Source organism: Rhinopithecus roxellana, chromosome 14 (genome assembly GCF_007565055.1).
Source record: "Rhinopithecus roxellana isolate Shanxi Qingling chromosome 14, ASM756505v1, whole genome shotgun sequence".
Taxonomy (NCBI): Eukaryota; Metazoa; Chordata; class Mammalia; order Primates; family Cercopithecidae; genus Rhinopithecus; species Rhinopithecus roxellana.
This window is the reverse complement of record NC_044562.1, coordinates 35,439,114-35,458,634: the sequence shown is the minus strand read 5'-3', so window position 1 is coordinate 35,458,634 and position 19,521 is coordinate 35,439,114. Positions and strand designations below refer to the sequence as shown.

Genomic DNA, 19,521 nt, shown 5'->3' with positions numbered 1-19,521 from the left:
TGGTTTCTCCCCATCTTTGTGATTTTATCTACCTTTAGTCTTTGATGTTAGTAACTTGCAGATGGGGTTTTGGTGTAGATGACCTTTTTGTTGATGTTGCACTCTCCAGGTGAGGCGATGCCCCACCCTGCTTTGGCTTGCCCTTTGTGGGCTGCACCCACTGTCCAGTCAGTCCCAATGAGATGAACCAGGTACCTCATTTGGAAATACAGAAATCATGCGTCTTCTGCGTCGATCACGCTGGGAGCTGCAGACAGGAGCTATTCCTATTTGGTCATCTTGGAACCAGACCCCATCCTTTTTCAAGGTATGAAAGATTATTGACCTTATTTTGTCTAGGTAGAGGAACTGTATCATACAATGGTATATTTGAGCTTCTGTGGGACTGATACAGTCCTTCTATAAAGAGCCTACATAAATGCCTTACAGATCTTCATATTTTCCTAAGAAGCACTATCTTTGAGAAAAAACTTATTTTCTGGTAAATAAAATGAGGAAATATTAGGGGCAAAGTTGAGAGCCTTCAACTTTCAATTATTCCCTTTAAAGCTCATATTTGATTTTGGATTATGCTACTGTGAATGCACACAAATCCCACTTTTCAAATGGAATACTTTATTTTCTTAATGTTTATGTTTCAACCTAAAAGAATTGTTTTTATACCTGCATTTGAACCTTCAGAAAACAAGATTCTCAGAATAATGAAAAACTACATTTTAACCTAAATGTGGAACTGTGATTACAGACATTACTGCAAGCAAGTGATTCAAATACCACTTTTCCTGTGTCATCTTTTAAACACCGCAGCAGATTTTTTATTTTGAACCTGTACTTGACTTCTGCTTCTATCTAAGTTAGAGGAACAGTAATTGGATGTACCCTCCTTCCTGAAACAATAACAAGCAACAACAAAAACAAACAGAATGTCTGAAACAAGCTTTTTTTTTTTTTGAGACGGAGTCTTGCTCTGTCTCCAGGTTGGAGTGCAGTGGCGCAATCTCGGCTGACTGCAACCTCTGCCTCCTGGGTTCAAACGATTCTCCTGCCTCAGCCTCCAGAGTAGCTGGGACTACAGACGTGCACCACAATACCCAGCTAAGTTTTCTGGTTTTAGTAAAGACTGGGTTTCACCATGTTGACAAGGATGGTCCGAACTCTTGACCTCGTGATCCGCCCTCATCAACCTCCTGAGAAACAAGCATTTTTTTAAATTGCAAAACACTAGGCAATGAAGTACAAGGAACCCAGAGAGATGAAAAACAGAGCCCCACATTTGCATCACCTTCCTGCTTTGAGAGAATTTCTAAGCCACAACTCAAGAAAGGAGAGCCCAGATGGAAATTGGTGAACTCTGTAAGGTAAGGAAATGAAAATGAGAGCACAAGGATAGCAAGTCTTTTGAAATTCACAGAATAGAGATCTGGAGAGGTGAGAGATACACAAAGAACCCCAAATATTTGCATAATATACTCCTCAAGTATTTATCAGAGTACTGATCAGGACATGCATGTGAGAAAACTGATTGACATTTGTAGTACGTTCCATCCATCAGTAGCACAACACATATTCATTTCAAGTATACATGAAACATTGACCAAGATATATACTAAGCCATAAAATAAATCTTAGTGAATTTTAAAAGATCCAACTCACACAATGTATTTCTCTAACCAAAACAGGATAGACTTAAAATTCAATCAGTCCCCAAATATTTGAAAATCAAAAAACCCATGGATCAAAGAAGAAATAAAAAGAGAAATAAAAAAGTATTTTGAACTGAATGACAATGAAAATACAAACATATCAAAAACTAAGGAATGACGCTAAAGCAGTTCTTAGGAATTTACAGCACTATATACTAACATTACTAAAGACAAGATGTCTCAAATTAATGACACCAATGATCACTTTAAGACACCAGAGGACATGAAAATTAACTCAACATAGCAGAAAGGAAAGTATAAATACCAGGACAGAAATCATGATCGAATAGAGATGATGTCAGTAATGCAATGTTGTTTTAATATTTGAAATCAGACAGTGTGATTCACCATGCAAACTAAAAAACATGCAAAAAAATAAAGAAGACATAAATAAATAAAGAGCTGTACTTGTTCATCAACAGAAGACTCAAAATGATTAAGATGTCAGTTCTCCCCAAACTTATCTATAGATTAAATACAATGCCAGTTCAAATCCTAGCAGGTCTTAATTGAAGAAATTTTCAAGCTGATTTTAAAACTCATATGGAAATAGAAAAATATAGAATCACTAAAACAACTTTGAAAAAGAACAAAGTTGGAGTAGTAACACTATCTGCTCTCAAGGTTTATTATGATGCTACAATAATCAAGACTGTATTGGATTGGCATAAAGAAATAACTTGGTCAAAGAAACAGAGTAGAGATTCCAGAAATAGATCCACATATGGGCAATTGTTGTTGGTTTTTTAAGTTTATTGTCTTTCTGAAAAATCTTCATAAAAAACTGTTTGGTTTAACTCTAAGCAGCCCGCTCCTGAGCTGTGAGGAAGCTTGCCTTCTTTGGAGCTACCTGATCTTTCTTCTCAGCAAGGGACATTATGGGATGGTTCTACCTCTTTTTAACTTATTTATTGGGTGTCTTCTCATAGACTGGATTCTCTCATGTAGCAGCATGAGCTTTCTTATATATCCCCTCCATGTCTGGAGTTATGCTGTTCTTTATATATTGAGAGGATTGTTTCTTGTAAGCATCTTCATCTTCCTCCACTTAGTAGCCCATGTAATCTGCAACATTCTGGCCTATAATGTGCTTCCGGTGTACTTCTGCATTAAATTCCTTGCTTTCAGAATCATAATTAGGGAATCATTTGGTACTGTAAGGGATAGACAAACCTCCATTCACAGCTCCCTGAGGGCCCCAAAAACTTTACTGACAGTAGTAGTTCTGGCAAGGCCTTTATCTCCAGTCACCACCACTTGGCCTTCATAGATCTTGTCCATACCAAACCTATTGAGAAGCCTATGGTCCAGCAGCAGGCCAGTATAATACGCTGCAGTGTAATTTGTCAGGCCAACCTTCACACCATATTTTGACAGTTCGTGTGCATATGCTATGTAGACTATCATATCCCCTTCTATACAGGCATAAGCAATCTGACAAATGATACCTGTTTGTTACACTATCATCCTGTATTTGGGTGTTTTCTATTTATTTTTATCCTGTATCAACAAGCGTTTCTGAGCATAGTAATCAGTTTTACCCTTCCGTTGTCTTCTAAATTTCACTTGATGTCTCTTAAAGTAGACCTTATTCTTAACAACTTTAACAAATCACATCCTGCAGATCTAATGCCCATGTCCACAACTTGGCAGAGACTTCTAGGCCCAGCATCGCTAGGTGGGGAAAAGAGGGAGCAACTGATTTCTGATGAAGTTGATGACAGGGAAGAATGGGAACTCTCATACACTCCTGGTGCGAATGTAAAATGGCATGACTCCTATCTGTTTGGAAAACAGTTTGACAGTTTTTTAGACAGTTTAATATATACCTATCATATGACTCAGCCATTATACTCCTAAGAGAAACAAAAACAGATGTCCATACAAAGACTTGTACCCAAAGATTCATGGAATCTTTATATTCAATAGTCAAAAACCAGAAATAACTCAAATGACCATCATCCAAATTGTGGTATGTCCATACAATAAAATGTAACAAACTACTGATAAACACAGTGTGGATGAATCTAGAAATAATTATACTGAGTTTCAAAAGCTAGTCGAAAAACAGTATATATGGTGTGATCCCATTTATATAGAACGCAAAAAAATACGAAGTAATCTATATAACTGAAAGCACAGTTCCTGTAGAGAGGCTTCTTGTAGAGAGGATTGCAGTGGGTTCTAATTTTTCATTATAAATGAGAACAAAGAAACTTGCAGAGGTGATGGATATGTTTACTATCTTGTGGTAAAGGCTTCAGAAGTGTATACATGTGTTAAAACATTAAATTGTACACTTTATATGTGCACATTTTATCACAGATCAATTATACTTTAACACTGTTAAAATATGAATAAAGCATGTCTTAAAACATTTAGAAATTCAAAATAGCATAAATTAAATATAAATTATAAATGATGTAGATTGAATCAATTATAATAAAATTGCTGAAAAAAGTGTTATCAGAAATAAAAAGAAAATGGTACCTTACTATGGTCACGATAAATCTAATGAGGAGAAATATTGTATAACACTGATAAACACTAGTGGATTTTGTTCCTGGTTCAAATCTATCAATTCAGTATTTCCTAAGATTAATATTAATTTATTGCATAAAACATTTGTGTTTAGTCAACTGATAGATTGATTATTTCTTCTAAATACAGAGGAAGCTTTATCTGGGAATTGCAAGATTTCCTAGTGATTCTGACTACTATTCTAACAGGACACAATTTTGCAGATATATTCTTCTTGATTTTGACTAAGAATTTAAAGAAATACCATTGTTAAATTTTTTAATTAATTTTTTCTACCATCTTAGAATGAAAATTTTAGAGCAGAAAAGACCTCAGAAACCTTGTAATGTATCTCCTCAATACATAAATTAAGCTCAATTTAAATGGCTAACTTAGGATATGAGGAGTAATTGGCAACAAGTGCTGGAACCAGATTTCAAGTCTCATAATATCCAGTCCAAAACTGTGAGACACTATGTAGGTTTCTTCAACTTGACATATTATGTATGATAGCATAATGGATTTTCTAAATAGGTGGAAGAAGCCTTTACCTTGGACTGACAGATTTGCTGTGAAAAGACAAAAAGGATCACAAGCACGTTCAGATGAAACTGACAGGAGCCTCCACCTAACTGCAATACTGACTCAGCGTGAGATGTATAGATGACAGCACCCAATACTCTAAAAAATTATGTATGTAAGAAAAGATGCAGCCTAGCAAACACATAAAAGTATACAACTGTGATAATTATTAATAATTATTAATAATTGCAGGGCCTACCAGTCTTCTGTCAGTAAATTGATTGTACACAGGTTTACTGCCTGGGTAATTTGTTTATCTTGCCTGCATCAGTTATTTTGTTGAATTATTATCATAATAACATGTGTGAACCAGTCTTCTGAATGTGTAAAGACTTGGTCTCTTCTTGTTAATTTATGCTTTAGTTATGACAGCAGCAACAACCACCACAAAAATAATAGCAAATACTTATAGGGTGTTAAATATATGCTGGCGCCATATTAGCACTGTCTAACAATTCACATATTCGCGCTCCTTTAAATATTTTAGGTATTTCTAAATACATATATGTTAACTCCTTTAATTGCCACAAAGCCTGTAAGTTTGATGCTATTTTTACCCCTAATATGCAGATGTGGAAACAGAAAGATACATTAAGTTGTGGAGCAAGAAACACCCTGGAGATAATACTCTAAACCACTTTTTTAAAGTATAGAATTAGCTTTACAAAAAATAAAAAATAAAAAGCTTGCCACTTTAGCCAAAATTTGGAAGAAAGATTGTATTCCAAACTAATGCTTTCTGCTGATATTGGCAGAATTTCTGCTGCTCTAATAGTTTCTGTTTAATGAGCAAATTGCTTTAAGTACACATATAACACTGTGGCATTAAGGATAAGATATTCAGCCAATTCCTTTCTCATCTGTGATAGTTCCAGCTCTGCTTATTTGTACAATAGCACTTTGAATTGTACACAGGTTTACTGCCTTTAGAAAAACACAAGAAATTAACATTATAAACTTCTTTAAATTACTAATGAATAAAGGGGCAACAAAATCAGTAATTTATTAAATAAAACACAATGGAAGCATTCATGAAGATGTCATGAAAATGCTAATTAATAATCAAAACTTATCCTATTGATCTGAAAGCTTTTCAGTTAGGAGACTTCTAGATAACATTTAAAAATAAGCACTGTACATTCTTAAGTAGAGATTTCATGACTAGGTCATATCCTTATTTTGGGGTGTAAGGGAATACCCTGCAGTGAATATCCTCTGAAAGAGACTGCTTTATGAGGAAAAACACAAAGATTATCTTCTAGGTCACTAACAAGGGCTGATTATTTCATGTCATGTCATATTGCTCTTCTTTTTCCTCTTTGTCTTGATAAATTGTATCAGTTCTCCAAAACCCAGCTTATCTCATCCCTTTAATCTCCTTTAGTTTGATTTCTTTCTTCTTCGACTTTCCAGAACACTGAGGTCTATACATAGCATCTAGCACTAAGTTACATAATATTTCTCCTTTTGGTTATTGGTTCTAACTACTTAGCTGAGCATTAAATATTATAATATACACCCTGCTGGTGGTGCATCTGTCTCATGTTTCTCTGTCAAGCACCTATCAAAGAACCACAGGTAGGAGACTCTTAGGAGCACCCTGCTCCTTCTGTCCACTGAAAAGAAAAAGTGTATATTCATTTGGAGGTCTTTGCATATGCAGAAAGCTAAAAGTCCAGCTAACTATTATTTAAGTTGAAAATGATTGCCTTCTTTGGGTAAGAAAGTCTTTTAGTTTTTTCAGTCTAGTCAAACTTCATTACCAAATTATCTTTTATCCAATAAACTCATTTTTAAGGTTGAAGAATATTCTACTCTGTGTGTGTGTGCTCACGCATGTGTATTTGTGTGTAACCCTGTTTTCTTTATCCATTCATCCACTGATGGACACTTAGGTTGATTTCATGTCTTGGCTATGATGACTAGTACTGCAATAAACATGGGAGTACAAATGTCTGTTTAATATACTGATTTCCTTTCTTTGGATATATCCCCAAAAGTGAGATTTTTGGCTCCATTATAGATCTATTTTTAATTTTTTGAGGAACCTCCATACTGTTTTCCATAATGGCTATACCAATTTACTCTCCCACCAACTGTGTACAAAGGTTCTCTTTCCTCATATTCTTGCCAATATGCATCTTTTATCTTTCTGATAACAGACAATTTAACAGGTGGTAGATATCTCATTGTGGTTTTCAATTGCATTTCCCTGATGATTGGTGATGACAGCACCTTTTCACTTACCTGTTGGCCATTTGTATGCCTTCCTTGGAAAAATACCTACTCAGGTCTGTTGCTCATTGTTGAATCAGATTATTTGAGGTTTTTATTTCCACTGTTGAGTTGTAACAGTTTCTTATATATTTTGGATATTAAGCCCTTATCAGATATACGGCTTACAAACATTTTTTGCCAATCCATGTTTCTGTTTCATTCTGTTGATTGTTTCATTTGCCGTTCAAATGAAAAACTACTAAACTACTTAACTACTAAAACTGCTAGCCAGGCGTGCTGGCTCATGCCTATAATCCTAGCACTTTGGGAGGTCGAGGCAGGTGAATCACAAGGAGTTCGAGACCAGCCTGGCCAATATGGTGAAACCCCATCTCTACTAAAAATATGAAAAATTAGCTGGGTGTGGTGGTGGGCACCTGTAACTCCAGCTACTCAGGAGGCTGAGGCAGGATAATCGCTTGACCGGGGAGGCAGAGGTTGCAGTGAGTCAAGATCGCACCACTGCCTAGCGCTGGAGACAATGCAAGACTCCATCTCAAAAAATAAAAATAATAAATAAATAATAATAATAATTGAGTTAATTTTTGTACATTATGTACTTGACATTATGCAAAGTGAAGTAAGCCAGACACAGAAAGATAAATACTACATTATTTGTTTCTACATGGAACCTAAAATAGTTGAACTCAAGCAGCAGAGAGTAGAACGGTGGTTGCTGGGGTGTGGTGAAGGGAGTAAGGGGGAGATGTTGGTCTGGGGATACAAAGTGCCAGTTATGCAAGATGAATAGGCTCTGGAGATCTAATGTACAACAATGTGACTATAGTTAACAGTACTGTATTGTGTACTTGAAATTTGCTAAGCTCTTAAGTGTTCTCACCACATACACACACACACACACACACACACACACACAGAATCTTCAGGGATCCCAAAAAGTTTCTATGAATGCTTATCTAATTTATTTCACGAAAATCCATGTAAATCCCCAATAATACTATAAATGACTAAATAGTGTGTATAAAAAATAATAATAACAGAGTCTGGGTGTGGTGACTCACACCTATAATCCCAGCACTTTGTGAGGCCGAGGCGTGCATATCACTTGAAGCCAGGAGTTGGAGAGCAGCCTGGCCAACCTGCCAAAATTCTGTCTCTATTAAAAATATAAACATTAGCTGGTTGTGGTGGTACATGACTATAATCCCATCTACTTGGGTGGCTGAGGCACAAGAATTGCTTGAACCCAGGAGGCAGAGGTTCCAGTAAGTCAAGATCGTACCACCGCACTCCAGCCTGGGCGACAGGGTGAGACTGTGTCTCAAAAATAAATAAATAAATAAATATAAATAAAATAAAAAATAACAGTGATAACTTGTTCTTATATTCTCTGGCTGCATTAAAATCACTAAAAATGATTGAATTGACCTATGAAATTATTAATGCTACCCATATAGGCTAATGATGGATCACTTTCATCAATCTCATCTTCCTTGTTTCTTAATTTGAATTGTAACTGCCATGAAAGACTGTTTTCTGATGATTTTAAATTTACTGAATTAGCTATGAATTAAGACTAAAAATATAATTTGGAGATTAATAAAGTTCTTCAGAAAAGGTGTTTTATTTACATATTTATTTTGGTATAAGATTCCCTACATCTTATAATTACACCATCAAAAACACAAACCTAACTTACCTTTCCTCCTTGCATATTTAGCAGTGCCAGAATCATGCATGGCCTGTTACTTTCTGAACTATTTCCTACTGCTTGTATCCACTGAAATGTTGACTTTGAATGATTGCTGAACTCTATCTGTACAAGCACTGAAAGTATTTGAAAGTAGAAATTACTCTTCAAATTTCATTTCTTTTATCTTTCCTGTTATAAGAACTTATCAGTGATTTCTTTCTGTATCCCATTATAGAAATGGTATCATGAAATAAAATATAAGCCGACGGTTCGCAGATTTATTACTGCATTTGATATATTCACATTTTAAAGAGTGGTGCTCTGTAGTTAAATGAATCCAAAGAGATTAAAGCTCTTTAAAAGGAATCCTCTAAGAGTGGAATTTTCTTGCCAATGCCGCTTGATCAGACCGTAATTGGGTGTGGGCTTTCAGAAATTGCAACACTTTTCATCTGCTCATCTATTTGAAGCAGAATTTTTTTTTGAGTTTCAATATCTTAAAATATTGATTTTTCTGTCTAATCATTACAATTGAATGTATTCACATTAGTTGATTTCTATGAAAGTATCAATATCAATAGAAAATTACATCTTGGAAATGGATTTGACTCATGTACTTGAAAAATCAGTGTGTGAGGAAATTTAGAAGTCTAGTTTTCATTAATCTTAGCATAAAATGTTTTATTGAAACAAAATACTTCACATATTTGTATTTTAGTATTTGTTACATATGTAGAATAGGTAATGACCAAGTCAGGTGATTTTGGGTATCCATCACCTTGAGTATTTATCATTTCTATGTGTTAGTAACATTTCAAGTCCTCTCTTCTAACTACTTTGAAATATACATTTGTTGCTCACTATAATCACCCTACTGTGCTTTTGAATATTGGGGCTTATTTCTTCTATTTAACTGTATGCCTGTACCCACTAATCAACCTCTGTTTAACCCCCAATCCCACCCTTCCCAGCCTCTGGCATCTACAATTCTATTCTCTGTCTCCATGAGATCAACTTTTTTAGCTCCCACGTATGAATGAAAACATATGGTATCTGTTGTGCTATGTCTGGCTTATCTTACCTAATGTAACAACTTCTAGTTCCATCCATGTTGCTGCAAATGCCCTAATTTTATTATTTTTATGATCAAATAGTATTCCTTTGTATATATATTCTGCATTTTAAAAATCCCACTTATACATTAATGGACAATTAGGTTGATTCAATATCTTTGCTGTTGTGAATAGTGCTGCAAAGACATGCAAGTGCAGGTAGGTATCCCTTTGATACACATTTTTCTTTCTCTTTGGATAAATAACCAGTAGTGGGATTGCTGAATCTTATGGTAGTATTATTTTTGATTTTTTGAGAAATCTCCATTCTGTCTTCCATAGTAGTCATACTAATTTACATTCCCACCGACAGTGTATGAGTTCCCTTTTCCTAACATCCTCATCAGCATCTATTAATTTTTTTGTCTTTTTAGTAAGAGCCATTCTAACTGGGGTAAAGTAATATCTCATTATGGTTTTAATTTTCATTTCCCTGCTGGTTAGCAAGACTGAGTATCTTGTCATATACCACTTGATCATTTCTTTTTGAGAGATGTCTATTGTCCTTTGCCCACTTTTTTTTTTTTTTTTGAGACGTTGTCTCGCTCTGTCACCCAGGCTGGAGTGCAGTGGTGCGATCTTGGCTCACTGCAAGCTCTGCCTCCCGGGTTCACACCATTCTTCTTCAACCTCCCGAGTAGCTGGGACTACAGGAGCCCGCCACCACACCCAACGAATTTTAGAGACGGGGTTTCACTGTGTTAGCCAGCCAGGATGGTCTCAATCTCCTGACCTCATGATCCACCCGCTTCAGCCTCTCAAAGTTCTGGGATTACAGGCGTGAGCCACTGTGCCCGGCTCTTTGCTCACTTTTTAATAGGATTTTTTTTTTTAATTGTTGAGTTGTTTGAGTTTATTGTATATTTCTGATATTAGTCTCTTGTTGCATGAATAGTTGGCAAATATTTTCTCCCATTCAACAGGTTGTCTCTTCACTCAACAGATTGTTTCCTTGCTATGTAGCTTTTTACTTTAATAGTCACATTTGTCTATTTTTGTTATAGTTCTCTGTGCTTTTGGGGTCTTAGCCATGAAATGTTTGTTAAGATTGATGTCTTGAAGTGCATTTTCTGTGTTCTTTTCTAGTATTTTTACAGTTTCAGGTCTAATGTTTAAGTCTTTCCTGGATCTTGAGTTGATTTTTCCAGATGAAGAGAGGGAGCAGTCCAGATTCATTATTTTACATATGCACATCTAATTTTCCCAGAACCATTTATTGAAGAGGATGTCCTTTCCCAGCATATGTTCTTAATGCCTTTATCAAAAATAAGTTGTCAATAAATATATGGAATTACTTCTGGACTCGCTGATCCATTGGTCTGTGTGTCTGCTTTTACACAAATACCATGCTGTTTGGGTTTTTATAGCCGTCGTAATATATTTTGAAATTGGGTAGTGTGAAGTCTTCAGCTTTGTTCCTTTGGCTGAGGATTGTTTTGGCTGGCTCTTTTTTGGTTTGATATGAATTCTATAACTTTTTTTTAATTCTGTGGAAAGTGACATTCTTACTTTGATAGGAAATGCATAGGATCTATAGATGCTTTAAGCAGTACGAAAATTTAACAAAATTGAGTTTCCCAATCCATGAGCCTGGGATACTGACCTGTAGTTTTGGTTTGTTGTTGTGTCTTGGTCTGGTTTAGTATCTGGGTAATAGTAGCCTCATAGAATGATTTAGGGCGACTTCTCATCTCTTCAATTTTTTTTTTGAATGCTTTCAGGAGAAATGGTATTTATTCTATCTATGTTTGGTAGAATTTGGCTGTGAATTCATCTGGTCCTGGGCTTTTCTTTGTTGGGAGACTTTTCATTACTGATTCAGTCTCACTACTCACAATTGGTATGTTCAGGTTTTTTTTTATTTTTTCCTGATTCAATCTTGGTAGGTGTATGTTGTGAGGAATTCATCCATTTCTTCTAGGTTTTCCAGTATTTTAGCATATAGTTGTGCATAATAATCTCTGATGATCTTTTGTATTTTGATGGTATCAGTTGCAATGTCTCCTTTTCTGATTTGGTTTATTTGGGTTTTTTCTCTTTTTCACAGCAACAGTGGCCTATAATTTTGTTTTGTTGATTGTGTTTGTTTTAAATCTCTATGTCATTGAGTTCTGATCTGATATGTACTATTTCTTTCCTTCTGATAATTTTGGATTTGACTTGTTCTTGCTTTCTTAATTCCTTGAAGTGCATCATTAGGTTGTTTATTATAAATCTTTCTAGTTTTTAAATGTAAATATTTATTGTTATAAATTTCCCTTTTAGCACTGCTTTTGCTGTCTCTCACAAGTTTGGATATTTTTGTATTTCCATTTTTATTTATTTCAAGAAATTTTTTTATTTCCATCTTAATTTCTTCATTGACCCAATGGTCGGTCATCCAGAAGCATGTTTTTAATCATGTATGTGTATAGTTTCCAAAGTTCCTCTTAGTAATTTCTAGTTTTATTCTATTGTAGTCTGAGAAGATGCTTAATGTGATTTCTATTTTATAAAAAAAAAATTGTTAGGTCTTATTTTGTGTCCCAACATATGGTTTATCCTGAAGAATGTTCCATTTGCTGATGAGAAGAATGTATGTTCTGTAATTTTGGATAAAACATCCTGTAAATGTCTTTTAGGTCTATTTGGTCAAATGTGAAGTTTAAATTACCTTTTCTATTAAAAGTGCAATTTAAATCTACTTTATTAATGTTTTCCACTATTATTTTGTTGAAGTGTACCTCTCTCTTTAGATCTAGTAACACTTGATTTATGAATTTGGGTGATTTAGTGTTGGTTCTATATATATTTAGAATTGTTACTTCCTATTGCTTAAACAATCTCTTTATCATTATATAATGGCCTTCTTTGTTTTTTCTTTACTGTTTTTGACTTAAAATTGATTTTATGTGACATAAGCATAGCTACTCCTGCTCGTTTTTGGATTCCTTTTGCTTGGAATATATTTTTCCAATACTTCACTTTGAGTCTATATATGTCTTTGTAGGTAAAGGGTGTTTCTTGTCAACAGTATATATTTGGATCATGTTTATCATTCAACAAGTCCATATCTTTTAAGTAGAGAATTTAATCCATTTACATTCAAGGTTATTATTGATATGTAAGGTTTACTTCCTATCATATTGTTACTTGTTTTCTGGTTGGGTTGTATATTTTTTGTTCCTTTGTTTTTCTTCTTTCATTTGCTATTGTGGTTAGGTAGTTTTCTGTAGTGGTACAATTTGGGTTGTATCTCTTCTTCATTTGTATGTTTGGTTCATCAGTAAGTTTTATACTTTCATGTGATTTCATGAGAGAAAAATGTTGTGCTTTCGCTTCCAGATTTAGGACTCCCTTAAACATTTCTTGTAGGGCCAGTGAAGGGCCATCAGTGTTTGCTTGTCTGGGAAAGACTTCATTTCCCCTTTATTCATGAAGAATAATTTTGCTGTGTATGATATCCTTGAGTAGGAAGTTTGTTTTTCTAAAAGCACTTTGAATATGTTATCCCATTCTCTCCTGGCCTGAAAGTTTTCTGCTGAGAATCCCAGTGTTAGTCTGATGTGAGTTCCTTTAAAGGTGACAATATGTTTTTCTTGCCGTTTTATATAGTTTTCTCTTTAATATTGACTTTAGATAGTTGGACTATAATATGCTGTGGATAATTTTTGGTATTGCACCTATTTGGGGATCACTGGGCCTTCTGTATCTGGATGTGTAAATCTGTTGCTAGACTTGGAAAGTTTTGATCTATTGTTTTGTTAAATAGGTTCTTAAACTCTTGTTTTCTCTTCATTCTCAGGGACATTGATAATTCAATTTCAAAACACCCGTCTTCAAGTTTTGAGATTATGTCTTCTGCTTAATCTTGTTCATTATTGAAGCTTTCAGATGTATTTTGTATTTCATTTAATACTTTTTTCATTTTCAGTATTTCTGATTTTTTAAAAATAACTATTTCAGAAATTTCTCATTCATATCCTGAATTGTTTTTCTGATTTATCTCTAGCAATCATTTTTAAGAATTTTTATTTATCTTTCTGAGCTTCTTTAAACTCAGTATTTTGAATTACTTTTCTGGGAATTAATGAATTTATTTTGATTAGGATATGTTGTTAGAAAATTATATTTTGGGGAGGTGTCATATTTCCTTGCTTTTTGATGCTTCCTGTATCCTTACATTGGTATCTGTGCATCTGGTGTAGTAGTTGCTTCTTCCAACTTTTTAAATTTGCTTTTGTAGGGAAAGACATTTTCCTGAAGATTTATATATGTTGTTGGTTGGGTAGGGAACTTTGGCTTCAATTTTGAGTGCATGCAATATTGTAGTATCTGTGTGATTTCATCAGCTGTAAACAGTGTCAGTGGTATCTTTGAATTCCTCGATGGCTTAGGGCTTAGAACACAGTTATTAGTGAAGAATGTGGTAAAGTCTTGCTGGCAACAAGGATGCCAGATAGTCCAGTCTTTGAGTCCCAGTGGTGGTAGTGGTGGGCTAAACATGCCTTACCTTGAGCCATAGAGCAATGTATGTTAGCACATTCAAGCAGGCCAATTCTTGGGCCCCCAGGTGGCTTTTTCAGATGCCAGTAGTGGCAGCAGAAGGCCAGGCTTGTGCATGGGTTCTTGGGCCTCTTGGCAGTGGTGTAGTGTGCATAATGGCATAAGTAGTGGTAGCACAACCCAATGGAACACCAGTTCATGTTGGTGTTGGTATTGGCAGTGGCTGCAACAGGCTGGATGGGCAAGTCCCTTGACCTGCAGCTGGCTCATATGGGTTAGTGTCTGCAGTGGTGGTATTGGTAGGTTGGATGGTCCTGACCTCAGACCCTGGCAGTAGTGTTCAAGTGCCAGTGATGGTGATCTGGTCTGGTAATCCCTAGGCCTTTGGAATATGTGCTTGGGTACTGTTCAGATGAAAGTCAGTGAGCAGATTTGTCATCAGGTCCCCTGGTAGTATGTTCAGGCACTACATATGATAGGCAGAGGCAGAATACTCCCCAGGTCACTAGCAGAATGTTCAGGTTGGGACACAGTGGCTGTGTTATGAGTCTGCTTCTGGGGAGGGTGGGGCCACTCTCAGTGAGAGCAACCTAGTAAGGCAGCTGTGGAGCTCATGGTTTGCTTATGCCTTGGTCCTGCAGCAGCAGCAGTGGTATTTGTCCTTGGGACACGTGAAAGTTCCTAGCCTTCCCTCTCCCTCCTGTGGCAGCTTTGGTGGCAATGTCCCCAGGGCAGAATGCAGGCCTTTGAAGACTGAGCTTTCTGAATGGTACCAGCTATGGGCCCACAACCAGGGAGGGTGGGGCCATTCTCAATGACAGCAGCATAGACAGGTAGCTATGGGACATACAGTTTACTCATATCTTAGTCCCACAACAGCCCACAGCAGCAGCAGTGGATTTGTTCTTTGGGTGTATGAAATGTCTGGCTTCCCTTATCTCTCCCAGGCTTGACTATAGCAGCAGCACCATCAGCTCCAGGACAGGATGCAGTCCTTTTGGAATTGAGCTCTCAGAATGGTGCCATATTGCAGGTGCTCAAGGCTCAGAAGCCTGTGGGACCCAACATGAGCTCCCTCTCTTAAGCGGTGCCTCTGCGCAATCTGTAGGCAGCTCCCTATGTTAGTTTCTAGGCTCACGGTGCTGAGGGCCTTTCTCTTGGCTAAGACTGTGTAAGTCCATGGCAGGAATGTGGAGCCCTGGGGATCACACGTTTACCCTTTCCCTGTGTCTGGGAGCTTCTTCCAGCTCCCAGTCAATCCCAACTGAGAAGGCTGCCTCATTTCCCTTTCATTCTTTGACTTTGTTGCTTCCAATAATTTCTCTATTGAATATTGGTGTTCTCTCTTAGATGACTCATTTGGACTATGAATATCTACTTGCTATTTTGGTGACACCCTATGGAGAGGCATATAAGAGCTGCATCTAGTCAACTGCTCTTCCCTTATGACAGCCAAAATTTATTAATTGAAATGCCAACTGTACTTCTTAAAGAGCCTAGATCTGTGATGAGCAGTGATTCATGATTTGCCACTGCATACTTGCTATCTATCAACCTTAACTATAGGTAATACTCGAACATTGTTAGCAGCAAGTTGTGAATTTAGTCATAAGGACTCCAAAGACTGTCTGATATTTGACTATGTATATTCAATCTTGAGCTGGCTTTAAATAACCTGCTTTATGTTTATAGGTGTCTTCCCCAAAGAAGAGAGTTTATCAAAGAAAACATAATAATGCTGATGATCTCAATGCTTCTCCCAATGTTTTTCTGATGCCACTACAAATCTAGCTAGATTTAACTTTTTGGTATATCACCAACATTAATGACTGCTCTAATACACACTTGATTTTTAATTCACAGAATACAAAATTCTTGATTTATTGGAAAAGAATAATGCCCATATCCCTGTATGAGCACTAGATCTAGTCATGGTAACAGTGCCATCTGCCTAGGGTCTGGTGAATTTAGGCCCATTGGTCATTTGGAGAGGTTGAGGAGTAAAAGAAATAGTACCTAGCTCTATCATCAAGAAGTTAGTACTCAGGTCTATCACTTCACTCCATTTTTGATACCAGAATCTCTGCTCTTGTCACCATCTTCTGACAAGTTTGAAGGCTGGCAACCAAGGAGCAAAAGTGGGTGGGGCATTATTCAGCTGATGAATCCATGAGATAACTTCTTTATCAATGCCTGCTTTGTTATACAGCCAACTCGCTGCTAACACTCATGCTGGGAGAAATGATTTTAGCAAGACCCTAAATTTACTCCACATTCTAATGAAACAGTTTTTGCTAGCTAGCATTTATTAAGCATATTTTTTGAGTGTTACCCACAATAAACAACTTATACCAACAATTGGTACTCAAGGGATGTTGAATACCCTCCCTCCCGAAGCTCTTGTTAACTGGAATAGAAGGTATATGAAGACCAGGGACAGTGGCTCATGCCTGTAATCCTAGCACTTTGGGAGGCCGAGGTGGGTGGATTGCTTTAGCCCAGGAGTTTGAGACCAGCCTGGCTAACATGGCGAAACCCTATATCTACTGAAAATACAAAAATTAGCCAGGGGTGGTGGTGCATGCCTGTAATCCCAGCTACTTAGGAGGCTAAGGCAGGAGAATTTCTTGAGGAAAAGAAGGGATATGAGATTGGACCAGCTGATCTGTTATATATTACATACTCACAAACCATTTTCTTAGCCAACTTCAGTTAATTTATTTTTAATTTTTATCTTTTTAAATTTTAGATTCAGGGGATATATGTGCATGTTTGTTAAGTGGATATAATGCATAATGGTGAGGTTTGGATTTCTAGTATACCAATCAATCACCCAAATAGTAAACGTTGTACCCAACAGGTAATTTTTCAGCCCTCATGCTCTTCCCATACTCCCCCTTTTCAGAATCCTCAATTTCTATTATTTACATCTTTATGTCCATGTGTACTCATTTGTTAGTTCCCCTTTAAAAGTTAGAATAAGTGATTTATGATTTTTATGTTTCTGAGTTATTTCACTTAGAATAATGGCCCCCAGCTTTGCTCATGTTGCTGCAGAAAACATGATTTCATTCTTTTTCATGGTTGCATAGAATTCCATAGTGTATACATGCTTAATCCTATCATCCACTGATGTACACTTAGGTTGATTTCATGACTTTGCTATTGTGGATAGTGCTGCAGTAAACATGTGAGTATAGGAGTCTTTTGGACATAATAACTTCTTTTCCTTTGGGTAGATACCCCGTAGTGAGATTGCTGGGTCGAATAGTAGTTCTATTTTTAGTTATTTGACAAATCTTCCTACTGTTTTCCATAGAGGTTTTACTAATTTCCACTCCCATAGTGTATAAGCATTCTCTTTTCTCCACATCCACACCAACATCTATGGTTTTTTTGACTTTTTAGCAATAACCACTCTGACTGGTGTGATGTGGTATCTTATTGTGGTTTTAATTTGCATTTCTCTGATGATTAGTGATGTTTACCTTTTTTACATGTTTATTGGCCACTTGTATGACTTCTTTTGAGAAGTGTCTGTTCATATCCTTTGCCCACTGATAATAGTTTGGATGTATGTCCCCTCCAAATTTCATGTTGAAATGCCATCCCCAGTGTTAGAAATGGGGCATAGTGGGAAGTGGTTGAGTCATGAAGACAGATCCCTCATGAATGGCCTGGTGGTCACCTCATAGTAATGAGTGAGCTCTTTCTCTGAGTTTACACGAGATTGTTTAAAAGCATATGGCACCCCCCTATTCTCTCTCTTGTTCACTCTCTCACTATGTGACAAGCTGGCTCCTCTTCACCTTCTGCCATGATTGTTAGCTCACTGAGGCCCTCACCAGAAGCAAATGCCAGGACTGTGGTTCATGTATACCTGCAGAACCACAAGCCAAATAAAATTGTTTTCTTAATAAATTACCCAGTTTCAGTTTTTCCTTTATATCAATGCAAACAGACTAACACATCTACTTTTTAATGGGTTTTGTTGTTGTTGTTGTTGTTGAGTTTTTTTAGTCCTTTTGTAGATTCTGGAGATCAGTCTTTTGTTGGAGTCGTAATTTGCAAATATTTTCTTCAATTCTGTAGGTTGTCAGTTTACTCTGTTAATTTGTTGTTGTTGTTATGCAGAAGCTTTTTAGTTTAAGTCCCATTTGTATATTTTTGTTTTTGTTGCACTTGTTTTGAGGTCTTAGTCATAAATTCTTTGCTTAGGCCAAATGTCCAGAGGAGTTTTTCTTAAGTTTTCTTTTAGAATTTTTATATTTATTTTTATATTTTCAGGTCTTACATTTAAGTCTTTAATCCATCTGGAGTTAATTCTTGCATGTTGTGAGAAGTATGGGTCCAGTTTCGTTCTTCTGCATGTGACTAGCCAGTTTTCCATTGCCATTTTTTGAAAGATATTGTTTATTATCATTGTTTCTTTCTTTCCCCATTGTTTATTTTTGCTGACATTGGAAAATATAAGTTGGTCGTAGATATGTGGCTTCATTTCTGGGTTCTCTAGTCTGTTTAATAGATCTATGTATGTATTTTTGTACCAGAACCGTGCAGTTTTAGTCACTAAAGACTTATAATATAATTTGCAGTCAGGTATTGTGACACCTCCAGCTTTGTTCCTTTTGCTTAAGATTGCTTTGGCTATTTGGCTTTTTTATTATTTCATATGAATTTTAAGATTGTTTTCTCAAATTCTGAAAAATGACATTAGTAATTTGATAGAAATTGCATTCATACTGTAGATTGCTTTGGAAGTATGATCATTTTAATAATATTAATATTTTCAGTTCCAAAAGCATGGAATGTTTTTCTATTTGTTTGTGTCATCTGCAATTTCTTTAATCAGTATTTTATAGTTCTCCTTGTGGAGATCTTTTACCTTCTTGGTTAAATGTATGCCTGTGTGTGTGTGTGTGTGTGTGTGTGTGTGTGTGTGTGTGTGTGTATTTGCATGGCAATTTTAAATGAGATTGAGTTCCTGATTTAGTTCTCAGCTTGAATGTTATTCATGTATAGAAATGCCTGTGATTTTTTGTGCATTAATTTTTGTATCCTGAAACTCTGCGGAAGTCATTTATCAAAGTTAGGAGTCTTTTGGAAGAGTCTCAGGGTTTCCTATCATGTCATCAGTGAACAGAGATAAGGAGGATGATGAAATTATCAGAATGTAGAAACTGTATTT

At 36.2% G+C, this 19,521-nt stretch overlaps 1 protein-coding gene and 1 pseudogene across 1 annotated transcript in view; one reads left to right on the top strand and one right to left on the bottom strand.

Moving 5' to 3' along the window:
• LOC104669232 (sperm-associated antigen 16 protein) overlaps window positions 1-19,521 on the top strand; it is a 677,326-nt gene that overhangs the window by 536,339 nt on the left and 121,466 nt on the right. The gene's annotated exons all lie outside the window — the stretch shown is intronic.
• Window positions 2,503-3,320, bottom strand: LOC115893140 (annotated as a pseudogene).